This window comes from Brachyistius frenatus, unplaced genomic scaffold, assembly GCF_029030835.1.
Source record: "Brachyistius frenatus isolate BFR_SWC_R1_liver_20210118 unplaced genomic scaffold, ASM2903083v1 Contig_3, whole genome shotgun sequence".
Classification (NCBI taxonomy): Eukaryota; Metazoa; Chordata; class Actinopteri; family Embiotocidae; genus Brachyistius; species Brachyistius frenatus.
Genome location: NW_027210602.1, coordinates 2,279,194 through 2,288,967, shown reverse-complemented (window position 1 = coordinate 2,288,967; position 9,774 = coordinate 2,279,194).

Below are 9,774 nucleotides of genomic sequence, written 5' to 3'. Positions count from 1 at the left end.
TAATGGCAGAGGTTCCTCCTGCCTTCTTCTTCTCCTCCTCCTCTCCTCCAACCAGGCATTCCTGGCTTGTTTAAATAAGGCCTGCCTGCCTGGGCGCGGGTGGATTCCCCTCTGGCCCTTTGCCCTTTGACCTAATGTGCATTCCGTATGTAAAGTGAGGAATTCCTCTGAAGTTCAGTTAATGGGGTTGAGGTTTTTTTTTTTTTTTTTTCATCCTTTGGACTCTGCTCATGCACTCGCCCGGTGGAGGGGAAAAACAAGCCTCACGTACCTTTAGCTGTGCGTTATGGATGTTGTTTATTGTTGGTGGTTGAAAATCAATGTCTCCCACCACCAGCAGAATTTTGAGCTTCAATATACTTGTGCAGTGATCCTCGGGGATCATGACTAATTGATTTAATGGAGGGTGTTGTGGAGTGCAAGTGTGTAGGTTTGAGGAAGTGGAGTTCGCTTGGCTCGTCTATTGGTTGCTGCATCTCTGCTGGTGGGAGGAATATGGTGGTAATAATGATGATTAATTAAATTATTACTGGTACAGATGAATTCAAAGGGTGTGTTTTCAGGGGGAGTTTCTTCTTAACCGAACGGAGGCTCCGAGGATGGAGGGTGTCATTTGCTGTATAGCTTGAGCCACTTAAGATCGTTTTCTGATTTGTGATATTGGGCAGTAGAAATAATATTGATTTGACATGAACTGGATGCATTGCGAGTTATGTTATTATTAGTTACTCTCTACACCTCGGCAATTTTCATAATTTGTTTTTTTTAAAAGACAAATTTTAGAGCTTGTGTTTTTTTTTTAACATGCCTTTACTTCCTCTCTTCTATATGTGTAAATATGATACTTCATTTTTATAACCATTTATAAGCACCATATAAACTTTTAATAAATAGTTTTTCACTTATTATAATGTCGTAATAGCCAGATCTGAGATTATTTTAGGTGTTTATCACTGCACAGTATTTACCAGCAGTTAAAATGTATGTTATAAAGACTCAATTTATATTATTATAACTACGTTTTTGCACTGGCCTCTATTTATGAATGCATACAGGAGGAGTTGTTGGCAGATTTTGTTACGTTTTCAGACACATTTTCATGAGTTATAAACAATTTGTGACATGTTTATGTGTCCTATTAATGCAAAATAGAGGGTTAAAGTTAAGCGTTAACTGTAAAAGCAATAACTTATTTCTTTAAATAATTTATTATAATTCATTATGTAGTCAAATATTGCAGTGGTAATCTTTACCTTTTCTACGCATTTTAATAGAGAAAACATTTGACCTTAAAATACCTTCATTACACCAAATACATTATGAGTTCCCATGTTTAGTTGTTATATTTGACGAGAATGTGTCCTTTTATTTGACAAAAAGTAATTCACAGAAAAATGTACAGGTTGTTATCCTTCCCTGTGATTTTACTTATGAGAGGTATAATCAGATAGGTAAAACTGTAGACACCACATCAACTAACAGTTATGAAACTCTGATAACAAAAATGAAAACAGATTTTTGAAGGAGTGCCGCTTCATGTTATCAACACCAGTCACAGACACACAGCTTGGGAAAATCTGATGTGTTAAATTGAGTTTCGGAGTTTCATGTGTCATTTTCTGTCGATGACTTCTCAAACATTTGACTTATTAAACAATCATGTTTATAAAAAAAAAAAAAAAAATCTTCATGCATTTTGGAAAAGTCTTACCAAAGACTCACCAGTCAAGGTGATAGAACAATCGTGAGCTGTTTGAGCTGTTTGTAAAAGGTACCTAGGTTAAAGATGAAGAAAAAAAAAAAAAAAAAGTAATGTGCTGTTTGGTGACTTCTTGTTTATCACATCCTGCCCTGTGAACTTTTGGGCCATCAGACAACAAACCAGCAACATTTCTGATGACGTTTCTCAGGTAACGTGGTCAACGGAGAGGAAAGACGAGTTCCTAGGTGAAGATGTGTGACGTTGGCTCTTGGGTTTCTTTGCTGTTGTGCTTTAGGAGCCATGTGTACCATTGGAGAAGCTGTAAAAGGTTGTGCCACCCACACAGCTGGAATGTCATGCATGCAGTCCATAGAGTCTGTTTTGAGAGGCAGGCAGAGGGGGGGGAGGGGGGAGGACCCTCTTTTGGAAGAGTACGGGTGCACAGGGGCTTGGTGCTCGAGGTGGGGTCTACTACTTACTCCTAATACTACTACTACTTTATGAAAAAAAAAAAAAAAGATGAAGCGAGAAAGCCCTCTTTCCACCCACCAGAAACTTCTCCATTAACCCTTTTATTATTTTTTTTTTTCTTTGGTGGGAAATAATCAATGACAATCCATCACCGGTTGTTTGGTCTTCAGCCGACGAGAGGAGAGAGGAAATGTGGGGAGAGAGAGAGAGAGAGACGTGAGATGGAGGGATGGGGGGTTGGGAGAGGTTAAAGGGCAGAGGAAGAAAGGAGGTACATTTTCGGAGGATGGGAGGTTGGGGAGGGGAAAAAAGAGGGAACAATAACTCCCATGTTTAAAAGGCTTTTCTCAGCCCCCATGACACCTCACACAGGCAGCAGTTTAAAATCAGGCCTTTCAGGAGGGAGTGGTGGTTTGTGGCACTTTTCCCACTTACTCAACAGAGAAACATTCTCCAAAAACATGAAACTCATTTTTTTTTTGTCTCTCTTTTCTCTGTTTGCCTCATGTACCTCCTACAAGGTTCCTTGAACACTTCTAAATCCCTGCAGATTAATTTTTAATGTGCCTTTGAAATGACTTTGTTTGGTAAAAAAAAAACGAAATTTCTAAAAACTTTTCAAACAAATACAACCAAACTGGAAAACAGAAAGAATCCAATAAAAACAGATCTGTCTTCACATTTGGTTTTATCTTTTTAAATACATCTAATAAAAGGAGCTGATTTGGGCAGCATTAGTTCTTCATGTTACAATGTGTTTTGATAGAAATGTCCTAAAAAGCATTTAATTAGCTGTCAGATAGCTCAGGATTTCTAAGACTATTTACATCAATTAATACTCAGGTGATTGGCCTGTTTTCAGTCCAAGCGGCATTTTCAACAACAGGAAAATACATTTACTTTAGATGGTTTTTAAAGTGTATTTTAAAGTGTAAAAGCTGTGAATCGTGTTTGAATTTGGGGAATTTCATAAAATATGAGCCAAAAAAGGGGCTTTAAATCAAGAAACGAATACTTGAATTAAATGGATGAAATTGTTTTTGTGTCTTTGTGGAGAGGATTCTCTGAGGAGAAGCACATTTTATAAATAATTATTCACATTTAGTAGAGTTTTCCTGTCTATTAATTTTGTAGTTATTCAAAAGAAGTTTGGTTTTCGTTATTTGAAGAATGAAAATCATTACATTTTAATTAAACACAACTGAAATTCACTGTTTACCACGTTGTAAAAACTACTGAGTGATAACAGTAATGAAAGCTGATTTAAGGATATCTCTAAATTTGACAAAGAAATATTGTCTAATGAATACATTTATTTTTAAACTATTTTTATTGGATGTTGTTTTATTTAAAAACATATAATTGACTGGACAATTTATTTGCATAAATCTGAGAGGAGAATATCTCTCAGTACATGCTACAGTTTGTTTCTTTTGCTTATAAACTGACGTCTGCAAATGAACTTTTATGGAGGTGATTCTGTTTTAAAACCACAAAAACGTGTCAATAAACAACCATTTAATTTAATAAATTACTCATATTATGCATTAGTTATGTGTCCTGCTGTGTTTTCTTTCCACAGTGGAAGGTTTTCAACAAACACGTGTTGGTGAGGGGAAAAGCAACTAAAGTAGGCTAATCAAACTTCTGTAATCCTGTTAAACACTTCACAGCTTTAACATATTTAAGGTTCCTCTGGAAATTAGTCAAATGCTCTGCTAAATATTGACTTATTTTCATTCTTTATAAAAATCAGTGTTCTCATTTTTAAGCTTATCCTGAATGAACATGGAATCATTTTATTTGTTCAAATTCTTTCTGAACTTGTACAAATTTGAATCAGTCTCATAAAATGAGCAAAATAGCTACAGATTTAAATTTCAGCTTTTTATGGATTCACTTATTTCCACATTATGAACATGTCACCCTGTTTTTGCCACTTTGTCAAGAAAAATAATGAACACCAATGTCTTTCAGAGATCAGATGTGGATTTTAAACAACTTAATCTCTGTCTTTTCTGTCTGCTTTCTGAATTAAGGAAGGAAAATGTGTATAAATAGAGCTTTAGCAGCAGCTGTGAAATCAGAAGATGAAATTAGATCAGTGGCAAAATGCCTTAATGTCCAGGTTCAGAGGTAAATTTCACTTCAGTGACATAAACCCTGACAGGACTCTAGTTTGATGGGAGTCACCGGAAAGCAGAGGGGACATCACTGCTCCAAACCTTCACCGGATCCATCATGCCCCGCCTTACATCAAACATTTTTTTTGCCGACTGGCTGCACAATCAGATCCCTTCTGAGTGGGCTGGATTCGGGTGGGTGTGTGGGGAGTAAAAAGTGGGCCCTCTCCCACTGGATAATGCCATTATTTCAGCTCCTCTGGCCAGGAATGCCAAATTTCACAGCCCGCTACTCCTCTCTGTGCGTCAATCAAAGCTTCGCAAGGGGCCGAGGCGCCCACTGGGTCCGCCTCCAGCACCGTGTGATCTGATCCAAGCATTGATCCCCCACAAACTATACCATACATGCTCGTTCTGCATCCTCAAACTGCGATCTTTGAGGCACTTTAATTATGTTTGTCTCGGTAGAATTCATTTATTATTTTCAAAAAGTTTGCACCAGTACGCACAAATCGGAAATGAGAACCAGATCACGTTCTTCCAGTCCACAATGATATCCAATCGATTACTTAAAATTGCAGTTCATTACTGTAGGGCTGATTCTCGCCGCCCATGTCTGAGGATAAGCCCGTCTTAGTCCATGTTTGAACTAATGAATAGCTTACTGTCCCTCCGGAGACCAATTACAGAGTAAATATAATCCCTCTTTATAAATGCACAAAGGATCTTTGCGCCACAACGCAAATCAAGTAATTAGTGATCAAGGATCCAGATACAGCGCGGGGAGATGAGGAGAAATTTGTGAATGGGACACATTTAATCAGGTATTCGTTGTACGGTGTGACGCTTCCCCGCGCGCAGCCAATCCCGTGGCCGCTGGAAAGGTTGAACACGCCGAAACCAAACCAATGGCGCATCATATAGCAAAGACTAGCGCAAGAAGAGGCCAATCAGTGGGAGGCATGCAAACGAGGAATTTGCTCCGGCAGGCTCTGAATGTCAAGTAGTCAAAGATGGAGTCCGGATCTGCGAGGCCGTGTGCTTGTGCATGGAAGACTTGCGATTTTTTTTTTTTTTCCCGACTCTTCGAGCCCCGCAAATTTGATCGTTCTTCGCTCCCAGCCGGCTCGGATGACGGCTGGGATCCTCCGAGGAGCGGACCGTGAAGTGTGGTTTGTGGAGAGGGTCGCTTTTCTTTGTTTTATGGACAACTTTTTCCCCCCCCCTTCTCTCTTTGCCTATAACGGATTGTCCCTCCCTTGGCCAGATACTATTCATGATTTTGGAGGAGGAGGAGGTGGTGGTGGTGGTGGTGGTGGAGAGGGGTGGGGGTGTGTGTGGAGGGGGAGGTTGTCCGCAGAGAGTTGTAGCCGATTTTTTTTTTTTTTTTTTTTGCGTAAATTGTTAGGAGCTCGGCGCAAACTTGGAAGTTGCAAAGGTCGCGATGCGAAGATTGAGTGTGTATTTACGCGACCTGAGGGAGCAAAACAGCCACAAGAGTTGAGTCAGTCCCCGTGCGCTGCGCATCTGGAAGCTCGCTTCAAAACTTGACCAGGACGCGATTTAACGCCTTATGGACAGATAGACGCGTTCTGCACCTTATAGGGGGCTGCTGTAATGGGTCTCCGAGGAGGGGACATTTTCACGGTGGTGGTGGTGGTGGTGGTGGTGGCGTGTGTGTGTGTGTCTGTGTGTGTGTGTGTGTGTGTCTGTGTTTTTGTGTGTGCAAGCCTATATGCTGTTGTGCAATCTAACAAGTCGCCAGTATTGTACTGTGGGGTTTGTGAGCTGGCCGGAATGGCTTGCAGAGCAGATCCAGAGGCGTACAGGCCGCTCACAGAGATGTATGGCGGATAAAGCCTCCCAAGAACAGGTAAAAAAAAATTAAAAAAATGTTTTAAAAAAGCGGTATTTTACAGGAATTATCAGATGGATCGGGCGTGGGAAAGCTTCGTGGTTTTCTGGAGATTTCCTGAGTCTTTTTTTTTTTTTTTTTTTGTCATGGTATATATTCTACATGTTGTGTAGCAACGAATTAATTGCGCAAAGTTGCAGGACCTGTTCGCTTTGATTTCAGGGGTTGTTGCTGTTTATTAATTCGTCATTTCTCTGTCGTGGAACCGAGCAACTTTTGTTGGTGAAGTTTTTCCTCCTGTTGAAGAAGTCGGTGGATTTATATCGTAGGTTTTTCTGCTCGTGTTTATTTGTAGCTACAAATCAAACGCAGAGCGAAGAATTATAATGATAAAAAAAAAACGATATTAATAAATGTATTTGACAGTTCGGAATTGGAGGGTGTCAGCCTGAAGCTCTGAAAGCTTTGAGAGGGTGGGGGCTCCTCTCTCTCTCTGTCTCTCTCTGTCTCTCTCTGTCTCTCTGTCTCCAACCTCCCATTTCTCCACCAAAATTAGAATGCATGTCATTCACTGGAGAGAATAGTATGGGCCCACATGCTGGGAAATTCCCATTCTCCCAGGATGAGAGTAACCAATGCTGTTTAATTCGGGAAGTTAATTTAACTCCCAACACTGAGAAGTTATATTGTTAATCTGTAACATCCTAACTTTTGTTTCCCCACAGATGCTTAATTACAGGGCTTGAAATGCATATTAATAGCACGGTTTTGTGGAAAAGAAGAAGTGCCATCAGCCTGCAAACTTTTAATGGGCAGTTTCATGTATTTCTGCCTTCTTAACTGAAGTTTTTATGGTGTCCAATGTTTAAGAAACTAATGTACAGGAGTTCATACTGAACTTGTGAGTGATATCACTGTATTTGAAGGGATTTTTTTTTTTTTTTTTTTGAGGGGGGGGAGGGGACAGTGGAGAGAAAAAGGTGGATAGTTGAGTCAGTATGTGCAGTGGAGGCTGATGGTGTCCATGTTGTTGTCCACTGCCCTTTTTCTGTTGCACTACTGGACATTGAGATGAGCAGTGCAATATTAAAAGGGCATTGGCTGATGAAACAGACCCACACCTCCCTTTTACTGCCTTAACTCTTGACCTACACATGGAGCTGCGAAAGGTGCCATGAAATGTCATCACACGTGTGTGTTTCTGAGCAATGATGTCTCTTGGTGTAAGAAACCGCCCCTCTATTATTGTGCTTTATTTTTTATTTTGTGTAAAAGATGCTGAAGTTTTCATAAAATGCAGTATTTTAAGGCCACGATCAACAGCCATTATCAATTAAGCAGCAAAATAATTGAAACGACAGCACGAGTTGGAGCATTTCAACATCTGCTTTCTCTCTTTTAATAATAAAAAAAAGAAAAACCCACAAACCCCCCCCCCACCCCCCAGATAAACAGCATTGTCACTTATTTAAATGTAATTGGAGTTTGGCAGTGAACAATGGCTGTCCCCATGGCCACGTGCTGACACATGCTGAGGTCAGCTGCTTTGACAATATTGCACTACTGTACCATCCATTCTAGCAGTGCAATAGTATTGTCATAGCATTTGGCCCCAGCTCACGCTAAAGCGGTTGCTAAAGGTCTCGTTTGAAAACGAGTTTGTGTAGAAGTGGAGCTGATGACTGATGGCAGAGCAAAAAGCCTCCTAAACTGTTTATCCAGGCGGTGTATTTAGAGAGGAGAGTTTACACACATTTGTAAGCCGACAGACGTCCTCATGACCGAAGCTTGAAGTAAAAAAGGGATACGTAGCTTTGTAGACATTTTAAAGCGAGGGAATCACAACTGTAACAATTCATTTCTGCTCAACTTGCGTGATGCGTCGTTGAAATGACATTACAGCTCAAGAAGCACGAGGCCAATTGTATAAGCTTTAAAAACAGCGGAGATAAATATGTTACTGTTAGTTCCTAGTTGTTGTTTTTTTCCCCCCCCCCCCCCCCTTCGTTTTCTGCTTTGTCATCACACCAAACACCGAGACTTGTGTGTCAACGATGGTAAAAAAAAAAAAAATAAAAAAAAATAAGCAGATGAAAAAGAAAAGGAGGAGGAGGAGGAGGAGGGGTTGAGGAAGAGGTCCATGTGTGGTTTTTGAGCATCCTCAGTGGTAGCAGGTCGACGGGGGAGGGGGGGGGGGGAGGGAGGGAGGGAGGGAGGGAGGGGGACGTTTGGGAGGAATGTAGGGAGCAAGGCCCTCTCACCCCCTTCGCCTTGTCTTTCTTTTCTTTCCTTTCTTTCCGTGTTGAGATTAGGTGTCACTGCTCCCGTGTGTGTGTGTGTGTGTGTGTGTGTGTGTGTGTGTGTGTGTGTGTGTGTGTGTGTGTGTGTGTGTGTGTGTGTGTGTGTGTGTGTGTGTGTGTGTGTGCCTCATGTTTGAACTCTAAAGTAAGAGAGTAAAGACGTTTTGTTTGTTTTGATGGCTGCCGGCAGACCTTTCTGGGGTGGAAATGTTTAACAACAGTCCAGTTGCTGTTACAAGCTGCCGCAGAAGGACACGAGCAGTTATTAAAAACAGATAGGAAACACTTTTTTTTAATTTTAATTTTTTTTTTGGGGGGGTGGGGGTGGGGTGGGGGGCCCCACACAGATATGCCCGGCCGGAGTCCAAACGTTTCAGGTGAAAGAGAGCCGATTTTCTGCGACTGCGTATTAAATGCCAGTTTGCAAAGTCCGTCCGTCGCCTTTTTTTAAAAAAAAAAAAAAAAAAAAAAATGTTCGAAGAAGTGACTCCGACGTAAAAAGTGCATTTGTGCGAACGCACGCTTGAAGGGAAAGCAAAAGGAGAAGTCAAGTCACTTTGGACTGTGTGAATTTCTCTCCCGAGTAAAGAACGTGACTTGTTTAGGCTTGCTTGCAATGCTTGCTGGGAAATCCTGGAATGTGTGGAATGGGGGACTGTGGTGCTTCTGCAGTTATCTGACTTGCATAGAGCAGCAAAGTATCCTGCAATGAAACCCAACGTGTCAGCGGTGCTTTCTGAACAGCTCTGAATGTGACGCAGATTAAACTACAGAGAACACCAGCTAATGAGAAAACACCATCTGCATTCCATGAATTATATAAACCGCAACATACTCATAAAACCCATTGAACGAATGTGTTTGTTCTTTTGTCATTTATTTATGGGGCTGCTGTTCATAAGTGAATGTGTTTGACTCCTGCTAATGATTTTTCTTTTTTTTAAACAAATGTAATCACTAAGAGAATTGTTTTGGGAAAGAATCTTTTGAAACAAAAGAAAAGCTCTTCTTAATGTAATTTAAAAAAAAAAAAAAAACTTGTCTAAATGTGTATTTGTGTTTTTAATGATATATTTTTTTTGTGGTTTATAAAACATCTCTGATTAAAGAAACTGATGTTATTTCTCTCATCTTCTTTCTAAATAAAGGTCGTTAAATGCATTTCCTAATTTGTTCTGCTATATTTTCTTGGAAGAAACACATTTCAAAGAGCAAAGTCATGTTTAAATGAAATCAATTGATTTGCTATCAGATGCAAACAAGTAGAATTAGCTTCTGACACATTTATACCCAACTGACACAGTTTATTTAAGAGTTAGACAG